The sequence below is a fragment of the Chiloscyllium punctatum genome, chromosome 47, assembly GCF_047496795.1.
Source record: "Chiloscyllium punctatum isolate Juve2018m chromosome 47, sChiPun1.3, whole genome shotgun sequence".
Lineage (NCBI taxonomy): Eukaryota > Metazoa > Chordata > Chondrichthyes > Orectolobiformes > Hemiscylliidae > Chiloscyllium > Chiloscyllium punctatum.
Window position 1 is genome coordinate 23,278,814 of NC_092785.1, and position 20,051 is coordinate 23,298,864.

General features: G+C 44.5%; 1 pseudogene; it reads right to left on the minus strand.

Moving 5' to 3' along the window:
* Nucleotides 1-735: 735 nt before the first annotated feature.
* LOC140468661 (NACHT, LRR and PYD domains-containing protein 12-like) overlaps nucleotides 736-20,051 on the minus strand; it is a 46,296-nt pseudogene continuing 26,980 nt past the window's right edge.

Below are 20,051 nucleotides of genomic sequence, written 5' to 3' on the forward strand. Positions count from 1 at the left end.
AAGTAGCAAAAATTATAAAGATGAAGTACTTGAAACAGGCCATCAAAATAGAAGCAGGATATGGGGATGCAAATGCCTGGGTTGAATGGGTAAAGTATACTGTAAAAAGTCTGAACAAGAGCAATTGCTATGCATGTGCCTCCGGTAGGCCAGTAGCCCAGGTGGTTCAATTTCTGCTTGGGTGGAAGCGAAACAGGAAGGGCATGAAATGTATGATAGCTCTGTACCAGGATGAGGCTGCATGGGATGATAGGAATTGTACCTCCCTATCTTGGATGTTCCCTCCCTTGGAGAAGAAAGATTTAAAAGCACCCCCCCCGCCCCACCCCAACATTTTCAGCTGCAGTTGGAAATCATATATCGTGTGTGCGTAGACAAAGTACAAATCAGTCTAGAGATTTGAGGGAGCTGAAATTATGTACAGAGATTAAGAATGTCACCGAAACGGACAAGGGAGGGAACTACTCAGCACTAAAGGTTCCCCGAGCGGATCTGTGGTAGTACTGTGGAGGCAAAATATTGAGACCCACCCTCCCTCTGGATTGGAGAGGGATATGTGCAATTGTACAATTGGAAATTCCATTCAACATTGGCATTTGAGAAGGAAAAGATAGTAGAGAAAAAGGGAAGGAGTAAGAGATCACTGTTAGACACCTCTTTCGATGACAGGGTTTATCTAGACTGTATAGGAGTCCCTGGGGCCGGGGGGGGTGGGGGGTGGGGGTGGGGGTGTAATCAGATGAGTTCAAGGCTCGTAACCAGATTGCAGCAGGCTTTGAGTCAACTCTCTTCTGGTGGGTAACAGTTAATAAAAATGTAGATTGGATAAATTACATTTTCTATAATCAACAGTGACTTATAAATTATACAAGAGATGCGGTTAAAGGAATATCAGAACAGCTTGATGCGACAAGTAGGATAGCATGGGAAAACAGAATGGCCCTTGATATAATGCTAGCGGAAAAAGGGTGTGTGTGTGAGATGTTAGGAAGAAGCTATTGTACCTTGATTCCTAACAGCACTGTACCTGATGGTTCAATTACTTGGGCCTTAAGGGGGTTGACTACCTTAGCAGAGGAACTGGTTGAGAATTCAGGAGTAGACACATCTCTTACGGGATGGCTTGAATCATGGTTTGGAAAATTGAAGGGGGTGGTGGTTTCCATCTTTACTTCCCTGAGAGCAGTAGCAGGGGTATTGGTAGCCATTGGCTGTTGTATCATACCCTGTATACAAAGGGCTCACCCAGAGACTGATTGTGACGACCTTAATGAAACAAATGCCCCTAAAGGGCATTCGGAGAGAAGGGCTCTACCTGTTAAACAATGAAGGAAGAAGTGACCTCAGGGAGATTTCCAAAATAAATGACATTTTGGGTAAGATGCTCGTCAATTTGGAAGTGACATATCAGAAAAATGCAGAAGGTAACAAATGATAATTAAAGAAAAAGGGGGAAATTGTGGGATATAGGTAAAGTAGTGTTACTTCTGCAATCATATTTACTTACGCAAGGTAAGTGAACTCACACCAGTGTATAATTGTTTCAGCCAAGAGCTGAGTCAACAAGAATGAAAACTATGTGAAGGAAATACATAATTGTTTTTATATTAGCTAAAATGTACATGCAAGAATGAAATGTGCCTGCGGCAATGGTAGAGGTTACAGACAAATAGATAAGGTCCTGTGAGGGGAGAGGGTTAAGCTAGATACGCCTGTACAAACAGTAGTTATAAGCATCTGCTTCCTGCTTCTGCAAAAACAAGAACAAACCACAATCAAAATGTCATGAGGTCATAAGGTCATAACAAGTGAGGGAAGATATACCTAACAATGGACCACAGCAGGATGTGGCCTTGTGAGGCCAGAAATAAGCATTTTGTTGCAGACAAGGCCGGATAAGGCAAGAAATAAACAAGAGTAATGGGCACCGGTCTTAGGTGGGAGATGTAAGCAGGGAAGGAGCAATGGGTTGAAAGAATAGGAGCCAAATTACATAAATGTTGTGTCCTCGTTGAATTCAGTGTGTGTGTGTCCTGCCTTGTGGACATTGGACACCACACCCTCTTGCAAGAGCGAAATAAATGACACTACTGATTCAGATCTTGTCTCGGACTGAAATTATTGATGTGAGTGAGCTTCGTTTCTCACAAGTGTGAGAGAGTATGTTTGTGAGTGTAGGTATGTGTTAGAGTGTGTAAGAGACTTTGCCTCTGTGTGTGTGTGAGAGAAGGTGAAGGTGTACGTGACAGAGAGAGAGAGAGAGAGAGAGCATGTGTATATGTGCGTGAGAAGGAAAAACAGTATGAGCTTGCATGAGAGAAATAATGATTGTGTACATGAAAGTAAGTGTGTGTGTGCATAGAAGTGTGCGTGCGCAACAGAAAGGGAGTGTTGCAAAACAGTGAGCAAGCCCAAGAGAGTCAGTGTGCGCATGCATGAGTGTGAGAGAGTATGTTTGAGAGTGTAGGTATGTGTTAGAGTGTGTGAGAGAAGGCAAAGGTGTGTGTGTGACAGAGAGAGAGAGAGACCCCATGCCTGTGTTTGAGTGAGAGTGAAACCATGCCTCTGTGTGTGTGTGTGTGTGTGTGTGTGAGTGAGAGAGAGTGTGTGTGAGTGAGAGAGAGTGTGTGTGTGTGTGTGTGTGTGTGTGTGTGTGTGTGAGAGAGAGAGAGAGAGAGAGAGACTGTGCCTCTTTGTGTGTGTATGTGTGAGAGAGAGAGATCATGCGCCTGTGTCTGTGTGGTGTATGTGAGAGAGAAAAACAGAGTCCATGTCTGTGTGAGTGAGTGAGAAAATGCCTCTGTGTGTGTGTGTGCGTGTGAGTGAGAGAGAGTGACAGAGTGAGTGAGTGAGTGAGTGAATGAGAGAGAGAGAGAGAGAGAGAGAGAGAGAAAGAGACCATGCCTCTGTGTGTGTGTGTGTGCGAGAGAGAGAGGGAGATCATGCCTCTGTGCGGGAGAGACAGAGACCATGCCTGTATGTGTGTGTGTCTGTGAGAGAGAGAGAGAGAAACACACCATGTCTGTGTGTTTTTTGCGCAAGAGTGTGTGTGAGAGAGAGAAAGATAGAGACCATGCCTGTGTTTGTGTGCGTGTGTGCAAGAGAGAGAGAGAGACAATGCCTGAGTGTGTGTTTGTGAGAGAGAGAGAGAGAGAGACCGTGCCTCTGTGTGTGTGCGTGCGCATGCATGTGTGAGAGAGAAACCACGCCTCTGTATGTGTGTATATGCATGAGAGGGAGACCATGCCTGTGTGTATGGTGTGTGAGAAAGAGAGAGACAGAGACAGAGACTTTGCCTGTGTGTGTGAGTGAGAGGCCATGCCTGTGTGTGTACGCGTTTGTGTGAGAGAGACCATGCCTGTGTGTGTGTGCATGAGCGTGAGTGTGTGTGTGTTTGTGTGTGTGTGTGTGTGAGAGAGAGAGAGAGAGACTGTGTGTGTGTATATGCGTATGAAAAGAGAATGAATGACTGTGTGTGTCTGTGAGTGTCCATCTGGCTGCACAGTTTCAGCGCCAAAGCTGTCACTCCATAACATGACTCGATGGAAACCACATGTTTATGTCCCTGCCCAGTAATGATCCACAAACCATACACAGTCCCTCACTTTCATTCGCTCATTCTCTCACACATGTAGACACACACTCTTGCACTCCACATTCAGTCCTTCACACACGCACCCTCGCATGCCACATTCAGTCCTTCACACGCACATACACTCCCACATATGCCCATGCAGACATCCACACTTGCACACAGTCACTCACAAAATGCACATTCAAACAATTCCACACAGACTATCACAATCTCATACACACACACACACACTCCCATATACTCTCAGTCACACACACTCATTCACCAACTCACATACTCTTACACTCACAAACACCCGCACATACACACATGCGCTCACACACACAGACGTGGTGTCTCTCTCTCACTCACACACACACACACACACACACAGGCATGATCTCACTCTCTCACACATCAACCCCTGATGAAGGAGCGGCACTCCAAATGTTAGTGCTTCCAATTAAACCTGTTGGACTATAACCTGGTGTTGTGTGATTTTTAACTTTGCACACAGGCATAGTTTCACTCTCTCTCCCTTTCTCTCTCACACACAGTCACGGTCTCACTCCCTCTCACACACTGAAATATTTCTGTGATGATACTTCAGTTCAGACCCTCACTGACTCTCCCCCAAGACAAAACCTGTGCACAGTCCCCATGTCCTGTGTGTGTGCGCGTGTGTGTCCGTCCACGTCCGAGTATGTGCTTGCACGTGGCGGGGGTGGGGATGCAGAGAGGGAGAAATGTCGGTGTTGAGGGGCAGGCAAGTGATCTATGATTTAAATTCCCAATCTCTGCCAATATTTCTGAGAAGTGGAAAGGAAATAAAAGATTAAAAATCAAGTGAGAAATGACTGCATTTCGAGCAGGGCAGGGAGAGACAGGGACAGAGAGGCAGAGACAGACAGCCCAAAGAGAGACACTGGGACAGAGTGAGAGCGAGAGCGAGACAGGGATAGCGAGAGTTAGATTCTGGGAATCTCACATACAGCAGAAAAAACCCAAGAGATCCTCAGCAAATGTCCCCCTCTCTATTCCCAGCCCTGTGTGTGTCTCAGGGTGTCTTTCTACAGTCAAGCTCTGAGACAGTAGTGCGGGGAGTAATGTTTAATATTTTCAAACTGTACCGACATGACTAACAAGGTTTCAAACAAAAAAAGAGTTGAACCAACTCGGAATGGTAATGCTTTGCTGTCCCAGAATTAACATCTCAGTGGACAGCAAGATCCAACAAGGCTCCTGTCCTGGAAATTGGCATCTCAATACAGAACCCTCCCCAGGAAGCAGACTGACAGACGGTGCAATGTGTCAGAGAATACAGGGGTGGAGTCCACAAACCCCACACCCAGAATAAACATTGACAAGAAATTGGTCAGATTCATTCTCAAACCTTGTTCTCTGTCTTACTGAGAGCGAGCAGCTCTCCCTCTCTGGTTAAGAGAAAGTGTATCTGTATTTGTGTGCGTGTGTTTAATAATGTTTCCAGCCTTTGGTTAATTGCTTTCTTATGATTTGTTTGTATTTTGATGCTGCTGTGATGTTATGATATTCACTTGGGATGGGGATGGGGAAAGGGTGGTAGGGTTGTGCTGTTACCTGGGATCTTGCTGTGTAATTTTGCATCAAACTGCTCTTGCTCCCCAGCCACCCCACCTCATCTTTTCTCTCTTTTATACTGAGGAACTTTTATTTGGAAAGCTGTGAAGATCCAGGAAAGCCTTGGACAAGAACAACCTCCAGAGGGGGAGCACAGGCCTAAGGCCTGCTGGCCAGACTGCAGCCTGTGGGGCCCAGGTGAGTGGTGGTCTGTTTATTCCCCTGATGTTTCATCTCCTCTGGGGATGGGGGTGGGGTGTGGAAGCCTCGTTTGTCAGGGCCTCTGGTTAACTGAGTCCTGTCAGATTGAAGGCTGGGGTTAAAGTAACTGGGGCTTTGGGATTGTGACACAAACAGGTTAACGCCCAGGATCTGGCCAAAAATATCTGGCAGTCCAGAAAGAATTATCACACGCTCAGAGGAATATAGCTCATAGAGAGGGCAGGATGGAAGAATTCACCAGGGAGAGAAAGACGGTGAGAGAAAGAAGAGAAAAATGGAGAGAGCAGGAGAAACAGAAGGAAAGAGAGGGAGAGGGAGAGGCATTGTGAAACTGTGAAATACCTGTAATGTTCGATTCTGGAGTGACAGGACATAATTAAACTGAACCGGCATCACAGAGGGAAATAAAAATGACCAGATTATGAAGCTGCTGCAGTATTGTCATGTGTGGGATCTTGCTGTGTCAATCACCACAGTACCATCATTGCAAGCTTACACATTTCGAAAAGTTTTTCAAAATGAAAACTCAACTCATCGCCTCACATGTTTGTGCTTGGATGTTGCTGACAGATTGTCTGCCTCACTGAGAGGGGAAAACCCGAGATCTTTCTGTGCTTTCTCTCTATAAAAGGTTTTCTTGCTGTACCTTTCAAATAGAGCTGCTTGTCTCCTCCTAAAGGGATCTTTCCGGCCACTTGAGGATTTGAAAAAGAGAGAGTTTGGGACCAGGAAACCTTTGAAGAAGAGCTTTCTCCAGATGGGGACCTGGTCCTAAGGCCTGTTCGACAGGCTGCACCCTGTGGGGCCTAGGTGAGTTTTGTCTGTATATTACCCTGAGGTTTAATCTCCTCTGTTTGGGGAGGGGGCTGGCTTTTAATGGGACCTCTGGTTAATGGGGTCATGTTAGATTGCGGCCCTGTTATTTTCAAAACAAGTTTGAAGCCAGGGGCTAACGTAACTGGGGGCTTGGGATTTGACACAAAAGACATCAATGCCCAGCGAGAGTCTGACAGACAGAGGACTTCCCAATGAGGGAATTAAAACCTTAAAATGAGAAACTCTCTCCGAAGACCCATTCTAATGTCAGAGTAATGTGAGGTGTGCATAGGCCAGGGGGATAAATTGAGAGAACTGCAGAAATAAGATGCAGGCTAGCCATTTCAATTCAATTCACTGAGTATCTGGGAGAGGGGGGGGATCTATCTCTGCCTTTCCCCCTCTGTCCCCTTTCTTGAACCCTCTTCAGTTTTCTTTTGTTGAGTTTTCAAACAAATAAAGATTGGACAGAGGGAGAGAGACAGAGGGAGAGAAAAAGCGAGAGATAGAGTGACCCACAGTCAGAAACTGAATTGTGCAAGTACTGGAATTATTAGGATCTTGCGGTTGAAAGTTACATGGAGAGGTTGTTGTGCTTGTGGAGAGGGTGTTGCTAGCGTTGGGGGCCTGGGTGTTCTTGCTTGGGGCAAAGAGGAAATAACCTGGGGTCCCACACCCTGCCTGTAGGATCTTGCTGTGGCCCCTCGGCCTGTGGGTCACCCCTTATACAACAGAGCAGCCTGTGTACAGGGCACGGGCTCTGTTTGCTGATGGCCTGACAGTGGTTGGGGTGTATCATCCCCTTTCTCCAGCACAGACCACCCCCCAACCTTCCTTCCTCCAAAATGTCATATTGACGTGGCTAATGTCTACAGGACAGGGAGATAGGAACACACTTTAAATAGGAGGGAGGGAGGAGAGGATATTTCAATCAGAATGGAGGGGGATTGACACAGAGGGGGAGGGAGAGAGAGTGAAAAGGAACTGGTGAGGGTGTGTGTGGAGAGAGGAGACAGAGGGGGTGTGAGAGAGTCAGATCGATTCTCGGGGTGAAGGGGGGGGAAGATTACAGTGTACAGGATTAAATCAGTGTGTGAGAGAGAGAGAGAGAGAGAGAGAGAGAGAGAGAGAGAGAGAGAGAGAGATATCAGAGATGGAGAGAGAGAGCAAGACGGGAACAGAAAGAACGAGATGTCAGAGATGGAGAGAGAGCAAGAGGGGGTCAGGGAGATATCAGAAATGGAAAGCAAGCGATGGGGAAATCGAGAGAGAGAGAGACGTCAGAAATGGAGAGCAAGTGCGAGGGTCAACAGCGAGAGAGGGGGCATAGAGAGATATCAGGAATGGAGAGCACGTGAGAAGGACAACAGAGAGTGAGCGCGAAAGCGAGAGAAAAGAAAGGAGGAAGTGTTTGGAATTTAGGTTCCATACCACTTTGTTATCCTGGAGACAGAATCAAACCCTTAACCAGCATCAGTGACACACATGATCTGTCTGTCATCACAGTGCTGCTTGTTGGATCTTGCTGTGTATGTTTATTAATATTTCTAGCCTCTGGTCAACCGCTGTATGGTGATCTCTTTGTATTCAAAGTTGCTGTGAGGTTATGCAATGCAATAATTAAACTGAACCAGTATCTCCGGTCAAGTGCGAGATTATGGAAGGCAAAGAGCAGTGGGATCTTGCTATGCTTTTGGTGCTACCACTGAAGTTTATTTGAAATCAATTTGTATTTCTTTGTCTGTTTCCTCCCCCCACCGCCGCCAAACCCTGAAGTGGGGATTGGATCTGGGAGCTGAAACTTGGGACGGTGCAGGGAAATAGAATTAAATCCATGCTGCTGTGAGGAATGATCAGACCAGAACCAGACAGAGAAAGAGAGAATAATTAGAAACTGTCCTGTCTCCCTGTCTTTCATTTACACACTCTCAGAGAAAAAAGTTGTGGCGTTCAGTCTGTTACTCTGGGATATTTACCACAAGGGGCGAGTCCTGGGCTGGGGAAGGATAAAAGGGGCAAACAGATGGCAAGGGAGCTGCTGCACAGTCTGATCCCACAGATGTGACTGACTCCCTCATCCACCACAGTTCCCATCTCGACCTCCGTGTACCCAATTCTCTGTAGTTCCACAACTTTCCTTCAATCCCATCCTTCCCATCTCTGCCCTGTTCACATTTCCCTGTAGATTCCTTTCCTACAACTCTCTGGATCCTCCCTCTTTCCTAGAACTGTTGGAATTGTTCACTCTCCCCCCACCTTTCTCTGTCTCGGTCAGCCCTGTGGGATCTTGCTGTTCCTGCCTGACCCCACTTTACCTGCCTAATAGCATCACCCCGCGCTCCCCCGCACCCAGTTCACTGTCTGTCTGTTGTATCTCTGTCTCTCTATGGCTGCCCTTCTCATTTTCTCCCTTGGTGTTTTCTTTGTCTCTCTCAGTGAGTTCTCTCGCTCTTCCTCTGTCCTCCTGTGTCACCACCCCCTTGCCCCACCCAAGTGTTTTATTCTCTCTCTCTGTCTGTTCTCTTCTCTCTGGGTTTTACACTCTCTTGTTCGTACTTTGATTGTGTCCCTGAGAGTCTGTGGCCCTCTTTCATTGCCTGGGATCTTTGTCCTTTGTCATCTTTTTCTGGGTGTTTTTCTCTCTCGTGTTCCCCGGTTTCACACTCTGCCTTTCCCTCTGTCTCTTTAAGCAGTTTTCTCTCTTCCTACCTCTGTCTCTCTGTGTCTATCTGTCCCTCACCTCGTTCTTTTCTCTGCTTCCTTCCTATATCTATAATCACCTCCCTCTCTGTCCTGCTGTTCCTGTCCCTGGGGTAGGGTGTTGCACATGCTGTTAACACATTGGGATCTTACTGTTCCCTGTGTCTCCCATCATCCAAACAGTGGGTGGGGGTGAGGGAGATAAAGCCCCTTTCTCACTGGGCTGAGGGTGGGGAGGAGCGCAGGAGGCAGTCTGGGATCTTGCTGTGCATGAAGACAGTCACACAGCTAGTCAGTGCACTACTCTGAGGCCCCACACCCTTCAGCTCAGGGGCTAGCACTCTGAGGGGGATTGGAGGGGGAATATTGTACACAATGGAGACACAGACGGGGCTTTAATAACCAGTATGGGGGTGCAGTTAATCATTTGACGGATTGTCTGCTTATCAAGTAGACCAGGAACTGCAAGGGCTCAGCTGCCTGTCAGGAGGTGAGACCATCAATAAAATCGGAGAAGTATCTCAAATCGCCCATCATCCTTACTGTGGGCTTCACGGAGGAGCTTCTTAATGCCCAGAGACTGGTATCAGGAATTGTGTGCGTCCAACTACAAACTCTTGGATGGTGAGATGTGGGAATATGTAAATCACACCCTGGACAGAATCATCTCCAAAAATTTCCATCAGGAACGCCGATAAGAACTGCGAAGCACGCAGGTTGTATTGGATCAAATCTCCATTTCGAAACACAATCTTCTTCTCAGACACACCAGTGAAAGCCATCTCATCAAGCTTCAGGAACATATCACAGGAGTCTCCGATCTCCCAGCCATGTTTTTTCAGAATGTTGTAAATATAGTAGGAATATACTTAGGTGATGGTCTTGGGAACCTGCTGCTGTTCCTGCCTCTTTGTGTGAAGAAGGGAGCCAGTGAGAGACCGAGGATCCAACACTATGAAGGGTTGTAGCACATAGTGTGCAGGATCTTGCTCGCCTCCACGTGTTTGAAAACAGCTGTTGCCACCATCTGATCCTCGAAAAACCTGCTGAAATATTCCTTCTGCTCATTCTCAACAAAGCCCAGGATTTCAGCCTAGACGCTGATCTCAGCCTTTTCCAATAAATGCAATGCAATGGGACAGCTGATCACTAGCACGGAATATCCAGGGAGCAGCTTGTGCTGGATTAAACTGTACACAATGTCAAATAGATTACACCAGCATTCAGGATCAGCGCACATGAACTTCGCGGTCAGAAAATCAATACTGTCTTTGAATTCATCCAAACCATCAAATATGAAGAGCAAACCCTCTGGGTTCTTCCTGAGTTCTCCCAGAACACTCCCAAAATAAGGATACTGATCCAATACCAGATTCCTCAAGTTTATCTGACAGTTGAAAATGTTCAAATCCTGGAATTTAAAACTGAATACAAATTGGAACTCTGGATATATTTTCCCAGTGGCCCAGTCATAAACCATTTTTGTACCACTGTTCATTTTCCAATTCCCGGGACACCGCTGAGCTTCCAGTGTTAGATTTCCGAGGAGAAAAATTGTGACAGAACAGTTGATCAGCTTGGATCTTTTCCACTTCTCTCCAGAGATGTTTCTCTCCACTGTTCATGGTCTTGGCCTCTTGCTAGCAGTTCACGTTCTACAAGTTTCCGATCTCGAACAGTGGAAATAACTGTTAGCACAGTGTATTAACCAGACGGAAAATCTTCACCTTCTCCTTTATTAGAACAGTGTTCGCTCGCAGTGTTTCAGTTTGGACATGGAGCGTTTCCTTGCGTTTCTGTTGAATTTCTTCGATTCGAGCAGAGTTAATGACTTAATAAAATCTTTAAGGTTTCATTCACATTTTCAATACAGGTGCATGTCGAAATTTTCTTAAATATCTTTGAAATTGAACAATGACTGAACAATATTTCTTTGACTCAATACTTATTGAAATGGGTTACTTTGTTTCAAAGTCAGTTAATGAAGTAGCAGATGCTAGTCTTTAACCTATTACTGGATTTCTTAACACACTGCAAGATTACAAACGTCTGCTTCCTTCCAAACACTCAGTATCCCGAAAGTCTCATTGTACATCTCCGGATTTCTTTCTAAGGGTGGGTTCATCCCACACTGCTACAGGCTCCAGCAATGGACAGAAGAAGGGCTCATGCCCGAAACATCGATTGTCCTGCTCCTTGGATGCTGCCTGACCTGCTGCGCTTTTCCAGCAACACATTTTCAGCTCTGATCTCCAGCATCTGCAGTCCTCACTTTCTCCCAGCAATGGATAGGACAACAAGACAGGTCCCAAACAGACTGCATTGGGAATGAGGATCTAAATTCAGACCGGAAGGAATTAAAAGGTTAATGATTAATCTGTTTAGCCACGCTATGAATGCAGTCTTAAGCAATAAAATAGACAATTCATCAAATGATCAATGCCTTAAAAGAGACACTGTAGCAAAAATAAATCTTGAAAGGAAATTTAACAAGATTAATTTGAAATGTTGTTTTGAGGGATGATGACATGCTGTAACGGTTACAGAAGGCCTCAAGTGTTTTGGAGAACATTTCCCAATCTGTCTCCAGCATCACCGGGTATAGATGGAAGCAGGAAACAGGAGTCAGACCCTCTCAACTGCCCACTGCCTGGACCTATTAACGGGCACCATGGGCAGGCTTAAGAGCAAGCTAACAAGGAGATCCTTTGAACTGTCTGCCTTGCACAGTGACCAAATGTCAGGAGTGTGGGTCTAAAGTGAAAGCAAAACTTGAGGAGTGATCCCCTAAGATACTGAAGCACTGTCAACATATACATGTGCAACTCTGGCCTAAGATATCAACGTTTCCCATTATAAATTCTTTTCATAGGAATGTTCAACAGCAGCATCCTAATTTCCTAAAAGACTTAATGACTTATTTGAGCATTCCAAAGGTCAGTTAAGAATCAAGCAAACTGGTTCTGCAAGTTTGAAATCCCATATGTACCAAAACAAGTGAGAATCAAATTTCCTTTCATAAAGGATGGGTGACCAATGAATTTTTTAAAATGACAATTGATGATTGTTTCACAATCGTTACCAAACACTTAATTTCAGATTTATTCATGGAACTTGAATTTCAGAATCGGATTCCTGAAGAAGGGCTTATGCCTAAAGTGTTGATTCTCCTGCTCCTCAGATGCTGCCTGGCCTGCTGTGTTTTTCCAGCACCACACTCTGGACTCTGATCTCCAGCATCTGCAACCCTCACTTTCTACAAGTCAGGAGTGTGATGGAATACTCCCCACTTGCTGGGTTGGGTGCAGCTGCAACAACACTCAAGAAACTTGACACCATCCAGGGCAAAGCAGCTCCTGCTTGATTGGCACCATGTCCACAAGCATCTACTCCCTGCCGCCACTAGCCCAGCTCCCCCCCAATGACGCTCACTAGCAGCAGTGTATATAACCTACAACATGCACTGCAGAAATTCACCAAAGACCCTCAGACAGCACTTTCCAAACCCAGGGCTACTTTGTTCTAGAAGGTCAAGGGCAGCAAAGACATGGGAACACCATCCCCTGCAAGTTCCCCTCCAAGCCACTCACCATCTTGAGTTGGAAATATATTGCCGTTCCTACTGTGTTGCTCAGTCAGAATCCTGGAATTCCCTCCCAAAAGGCATTGTGGGTCAACCCACAGCACATGGACTGCAGTGGTTCAAGAAGGCAGCTCATCCCCATCTTCTCAAGGGGCAAATAGGGACATGCAATAAATACTGGATGCAGCCAGCAACGCCCACATCCCACAAATGAATTTTAGAAAGTTCAAAATTACAGACAACTTTGACAGGGTAAAGAAAGATATTCTGTTTTCACCAGTTGGCATGCCATTAACTGGGGGTCACAATTTGAAGACTGTCAGCAAGAGAGCTAGGAGTGAGATGAGGAGAAGTTTCTTTAGTCAGAGGATTGTTAGGATTTGGAATGCCCTACCTGGGAGAGTGGTGGAGGTGAATTCCACTGGAGATTTCAAAACAGAGCTGAATATATATATATATATTCGAATGGGGTTAATTTAGAGGATTACAGAGATAGGGCTGGAGTAGGGGACTGCTGGGTAGCTCTTTCAGGAGCCAGTACAGATGCAATGGACTGAATGGCCTGTAACCATCAATGATTTTATGATTTCCTTGATGACTTTACATTAGATTCAAAAGTTATTTAAATTTAAACAAACCAGCCCTGTCCCAAAATGCTTCCCCCACCAAAGAAAAAGTGTATCCACTCACAACTGAGCAGCCATGCATGTTGAAGGGAAAACTCTAGAATATGTTGAGCACCTCCTATTTCCTGCATTATTGTTCTACCTCCTGATGTTTTGAATTTGTAGAAATTTACCAGCCTGAACCTTGATCATAATCAGCAACTGATTCAAAGATAACTTGGCAGCACCTTCTCTCAAAAGAGCACCATGGGTGAGGAGATCCAACACCAGATCATTTACTCCAGCCCAGCCTTCTATAAACCACAGCAAAGTCAGGAGAGATCTCTGCAGGTCAACAATGTCCAAATGACAGAGGAGTGGTCATTCGCACACCCCTGTACTGCAATAAGACAGGAGCGTGTGAATCAGTGATTTATAAGAATACAGCTCAAATTCCATCAGCGCTGCCGCTGTCATTTCCTCTGGATTCAACAACAGAACTGTTAAACATTTGCTCGTGTCCTGCTATAGCTAGATCCACAAGACTTTCGACATAACTCGTCCAACTTTGTTTGAATGAGCCAAATGTGTTTCCCCATCAGGTCTTTCTCAACTCCCAAATGGCCAATTCCAGGGAAGGACAAAGGTAAAATGCTTCAATGTTTCTAGCACCATGGAGTCACAGTTTCAGAAAATGGAGTGAGACACAGAGGAATCTCTTCATTTAGAGTGTAGTGACTCTTTGGATCAGTTGCTGATTATGGTCAAGACTCCGGCTAGTAAATTTCTACACATTCAAAACAGCAAGAGATAGCACAATAATGCAGGGAAATGATGAAGTTGAAGATCAGCGTGATAGCTTCGGACAGAGGCAATCAAAGGGCTGAATATTCTTTTCCTGCTCAGATTTCTCATGTCCGTAAATCTGTGAGAGAGCCAGAATGTATGGAGGGAAATACCAGAAACAAAAGAAATTTTAAGATACAATTTGATTGTTTAATAAAAAAAACTTGGTGTTTACTTCTCTGTTGAGGAATGTCCTATCTATGTTAGTTTTTGTTTGTAACAGTGCAAGTCTGAAATTGCAATTCTTAACTTTTGGTTCGCTTCTATTGCTGGCTGGTAAATTCATTTCTCTGAAAATATATCGTCTCTATAGTGATCATAGACTATTTCACAAGTGCTTGATCAAATTAAATGATGCAGAAAAAAATTTTCATGGGACAGACATCAGAAATCATATGAATAGTCGTTGTAGACAGGGCAGTTGGAGTTAAGGACTGTTCTAAAATATACCGACTCCTAGTTTCTCCTCAGTGTAATTTTGATATTGCAGATTGTGAGAAACTTGAAACAAACATCTGCAAAGAACACTCTGATTGCATTTCATCACTTAACTTTAAGGTGATCAGATAGTTCGGATGCATCTCTGAATATTCATGGAATCAAAAGAATCGAAACCTTTGTAAACAATTAATATTTTATGAAATAATTTGTTATTTATCATAGCAATTCTCTAGTGTTTGAATCTGAAATTAAGTTCACTGAGGTTTTACTGTACCATGTTCCTGTATTTCTTTCAGTATTTTCTCCAAATTTGGGACCCCGTGGTGCATTTTCACAAAAGGATTCCCACATCACTCTTTGGGCCGGAGAACCTTTCTCCATCACCAGGTTTAGCAGAAGATTGGAACGCACAGTCTGGTTTCCCTTCTCTGAGAGGTCAGCGATTTCCTGTAAAGAATAGTCATAAGTACCTAAGTGCATGATAACCACAGAAAATGAGGAGGAAATGATTTGCCCAGTAATGGGAGTCTTTGGCTGTTTAAGGTTCCAGTGTTAGACTGGGATGGGCAAAGTTAAAAAGAAAAATCACACAACACCAGGTTATAGTCCAACAGGTTTATTTGGAAACACGAGCTTTCGGAACGTTCCCACCTGATAAAGGAGCAGCACTCCAAAAGCTAGTGCTTTCAAATAAACCTGTTGGAACTATAATCTGGTTTTGTGTGATTTTAAATTTGGCTGGTTAAAGTGCTGAATTCGATTTTGAGTAATTCTAAATATGAGCTGAAAGTTCTATAATTGAGTGAAATTAAATTTTAAGCAAAAATATAAAGTATTATTTCAGGTAAGTAAGGAATTATTGAAAACCTGCATGAGTTTTACCGACATATCGCTCCGCTCAAGTGTCCAAGATGACATCAGACTGTTGACTGACAATAACACCCACTTGTTTCTCTTACTCACTTCAAAACATGGGATTCACTCAGAAATAGAACAACAACTCAGAACTCAAACATAGTCAGGAAGGGAATATTCTGAATGAAAGAATCATGGAATGGTTACAATACAGCAGGAAGTCTTCCAACCTTGCACTGTGTCAACTCTACAAGTGCAGAAATTCATATTATCATAGAATCATGCAATAGATGAAAGGATCTTCAGCCCATTGAGTCTGTCCCAACAAAAAAAACTGCTCCAAATCTACACCAGTCCCAATTTCCAGCATTTGACCCATAACGTTAAATGTTATGATACTTCAAGTGCTCATCCAAATACTTTCTAAAGGTTGTGCAGTTTCCTGATTCAACTACCATCCGAGGCCGTTCTTTTCAGACTCCCCACCACCATCTGGGTGACATTGATTTTTCTCAAATCCCCTCTCAACTTCCTGCTTTTCACTTGAAAAGTATATTCTCTCATTATTATAGCTTCAACTAAGGGGAAACAGTTGCTTCCTATCCACCCTGCCGTTATGGACCAGGTCAGACCCCCTCAAAACATATCAAGAAGGTAGCCCAGACCCTACATTTGCTGGTTATTTTAAGCAGGTGTACAGTGGATATTCCAGGAGGGATGCAGTCGGTCAAACAACTTAGTTTTAAACAAAACAGAATTTTTTAAAAAGATTACCGAATGAAACACAAACAAAAGAGAACAGAACATTGAATAACTTAACTTATCTGAAAACCCAACAGATCATCCCAACTTAATGATGCTGTTCCACATACTTGCAACAATCCCATCAACACCCTATGGCACAAAAGGTAAAATCAAACACAGGGTCTTACAGGAGAGAAGTCAGCATGAGAGTACCAGCCTGGACCTGTTTCCTTGAGTCCAGCAGCTTCTAAACACAACTGCTAAACCCCAAACCAAACTAGCGTAAAGCTGAGCTGGGAGAACCGGCCACTCCCCTTTCATTGTGCAAGTATTTGTTTTTGCAAAAACTTGAAAGCCTGTTGCTTGATGCCGTATCTGTTAGGTATAATCAAACTGGCCGTAAAGCCCATCATCTTAGAGTTTTCAGAGCCTGCACTTTATATGGTCTCTCCGAAAAATAGCCAAGGATAACATAACGTTGCTAAAGGAGCAGCTTCGTCACATTGAGGGGGGGCTAAATAGGCTGGGGCTGTCTTCCCTGGAGCGCTGGAGGCTGAGGGGTAACCTCAGAGATTTATAAAGTCATGAGAGGCATGGATAGAATAAATAAATAAAGTCTTTTCCCTGGGGTGGGGTTGGGGGGGGGCGGGAGAGCATAAATTTAGGGTGAGAAGGGAAAGATATAAAAGGACCTAAGGGGCCACTTTTTCACACAGAGGGTAGTGCATGTATGGAATGAGCTGCCAGAAGAAGTGGTGGATGCTGGTACAATTGCATTATTTAAAAGGCTTCTGGATGGGCATATGAATAGGAAGGGTATAGCGGGATATGGGTCAAGTTCTGGCAAATGGGACTAGATTAGGTTGGGATATCTGTCCAGCATGGACGAGTTGGACCAAAGGGTCTGTTTCCGTGCTATACATCTCCATGATTCTGTGGCTGTCCATGGCGCTCATGTTCTCATACACCTCTATCAGGTGCCACTGGAACCTTAGCTGCTGTAAAGAAAAACCTGAGCTTATCCAGTTTCTCTTCACCACCGAAATGCTCCATCCCAGGGAACTCCCTGGTTAATCTCCTCTGCAGCCCCTCCAGTGCAATACCATCATTTTTATAGTGTGGGGGCCAGAACTGCACACTGTACTCCAGATATGGCCCAAACAAAGTCCTGTACAGCTTCAATATGACCTTCCTGATCTTATAATATCTGGCAGAATTGACAATTGTACACAGTCAATTTTTTTCTTAATAGATCTTGTAATGGTTAAAGCTTAAAGGATTAAATACAGATTCAGTGAGAAACATTTTTATTTTACAACAAATGCATTTGTTACAAATACATTTGCAAAGAAATAGGCCACAGAGTGAGAGGTAAAAACAAGGATGGATTGAAGTCACACTGTTGGTGTCAGTCTGATAAGAAGCAGAAGGATAATGAGGTCTTGAGTAGACCTGTATATGCTGTCGGATTTGGCTGCTTAATTTGGATGGCTTTGCAATTCAGAATTACACCAACAGTGTGACTTCAATCCCCACACGGGCTGAGGTTACCATGAAAGACTCGCCATCTCAATTTCTCCCCTCCATTGAGGAACTGTGACCCTCAGATCAAACCACCACAAGTTGTCTTTCCCTAACTGGACAGCATCCCTACAGTCTGGCAAGACTACAGTGACTTTACCTTGCCATAATATACTGTAGGAAATGAATAACATTTGCTTACAACTTGCATATTACAAATGGAATGTGTAAGGTGCATAAGAGGTGGGGGCATGCAGATGTTTTCTAAGAGTTTAGTCTGCCAAAGGTTTAAAACCGACTCACCCTGTGTACACACATAGACAATTGTAGTGATTGGAATCAGTTTGACCTCTTTGATTATCACATTCTTGATTAGGGTTGTTAACCTGAGCCAACAAGGAAAGTCGACGTGGACTAATTTCACCAGGCGATTACAATCTCCTCAGTTCGATGGATTGACTCTAAACTGGCTGGCCCCAACCAGTGTCCTGTGTGAGTTAGTGAACTGAAGGATGACTTAGAGTCATAGATTCATAGAGATGTACAGCTTGGAAACAGGCCCTTCAGTCCAACCTGTCCATGCTGACCAGATCTAGTCCCACCTGCCAGCACCCGGCCCATATCCCTCCAAACCCTTCCTATTCATATACCCATCCAAATGTTGCAATTGTACCAGCCTCCACCACTTCCTCTGGGAGCACATTCCATACACGTACCACCCTCTGCATGAAAAAGTTGCCCCTTAGGTCTCTTTTATATCTTTCCCCTCTCACCCTAAACCTATGCCCTCTAGTTCTGGACTCCCTGACCCTAGGGAAAAGACTTTGTCTACTTATCCTATCCATGCCCCTCATAATTTTGTAAACCTCTATAAGGTCACCCCTCAGCCTCCAAAGCTCCAGGGAAAACAGCCCCAGCCTGTACAGCCACTCCCTGTAGTTCAAATCCTCCAACCCTGGCAACATCCATGTAAATCTTTTCTGAACCCTTTCAAGTTTCACAACATCTTTCCGATAGGAAGGAGAGCAGAACTGCACGCAACATTCCAACAGTGGCCTCACCAATGTCCTGTACAGCTGCAACATGACCTCCCAACTACTGTACTCAATCCTCTGACCAATAAAGGAAAGTATACCAAACGCCTTCTTCACTGTCCTGTCTACCTGTGACTCCACTTTCAAGGAGCTATGAAGCTATACCCCAAGGTCTCTTTGTTCAGTAACACTTCCTCGGACCTTACCATTAAGTGTATAGGTCCTGCTAAGATTTGCTTTCCCAAAATGCAGCACCTTGCATTTATCGGAATTAAACTCCATCTGCTACTTCTCAGCCCATTGGCCCATTAGCTCCAGATCCTGTTGTAGTCGGAGGTAACCCTCTTCACTGTCCACTACACCTCCAATTTTGCTGTCATCTGCAAACTTACTAACTGTACTTCTTCTGCTCGCATTCAAATAATTTATGTAAATGACAAAAAGTAGAGGGCCCAGCACCTATCCTTGTAGCACTCAATTGGTAACAGGCCTCCAGTCTGAAAAACAACCCTCCACAACCACCCTCTGTCTTCTACCTTTGAGCCAGTTCTGTATCCAGATGGTTAGTTCTCCCTGTATTCCATGAGATCTAACTTTGCTAATCAGTCTCCCATGGGGAACCTTGTCGCATGCCTTACTGAAGTCCATATAGATCACATCTACTGCTCTGCCTTCATCAATCTTCTTTGTTACTTCTTCAAAATTCTCAATCAAGTTTGTGAGACATGATTTCCCATGGACAAAGCCATGTTGACTATCCCTAATAAGTCCTTGCCTTTCCAAATACATGTACATCCTGTCTCTCAGGATTCCCTCCAACAACTTGTCCACCACAGAGGTCAGGCTCATTGGTCTATAGTTCCCTGGCTTGTCTTTACCGCCCTTCTTAAACAGTGGCACCATGTTTGCCAACCTCCAGTCTTCTGGCACCTCACCTGTGACTATCGATGAAACAAATATCTCAGCAAGAGGCCCAGCAATCACTTCTCTAGCTTCCCACAGAGTTCTAGGGTACACCTGACCAGGTCCTGGGGATTTATCCACTTTTAACCATTTCAAGACATCCAGCACTTCCTCCTCTGTAATCTGGACATTTTGCAAGATGTCACTATCTATTTCCCTACAGTCTCTCTCTTCCATATCCTTTTCCACAGTAAATACTGATGCAAAATATTCATTTAGTATCTCCCCAATTTTCTGTGGCTCCACACAAAGGGCGCCTTGCTGATCTTTGACGGGCTCTATTCTCTCCCTAGTTACCCTTAATAGATTTGTAAAAACCCTTTGGCTTCTCCTTAATTCTATTTGGCAAAGCTATCTCATGTCCCCGTTTTGCCCTCCTGATTTCCCTCTTAGAGTATAAAGAAAGTAGGAGTATACTTAAAGATTCACTCGATCTATCCTATCTATACCTGACATGCTTCCTTCTTTTTCTTAACCAAACCCTCAATTTCTTTAGTCATCCAGCATTCCCTAGACCTACCAGCCTTCCCTTTCACCCTGGCAGAAAT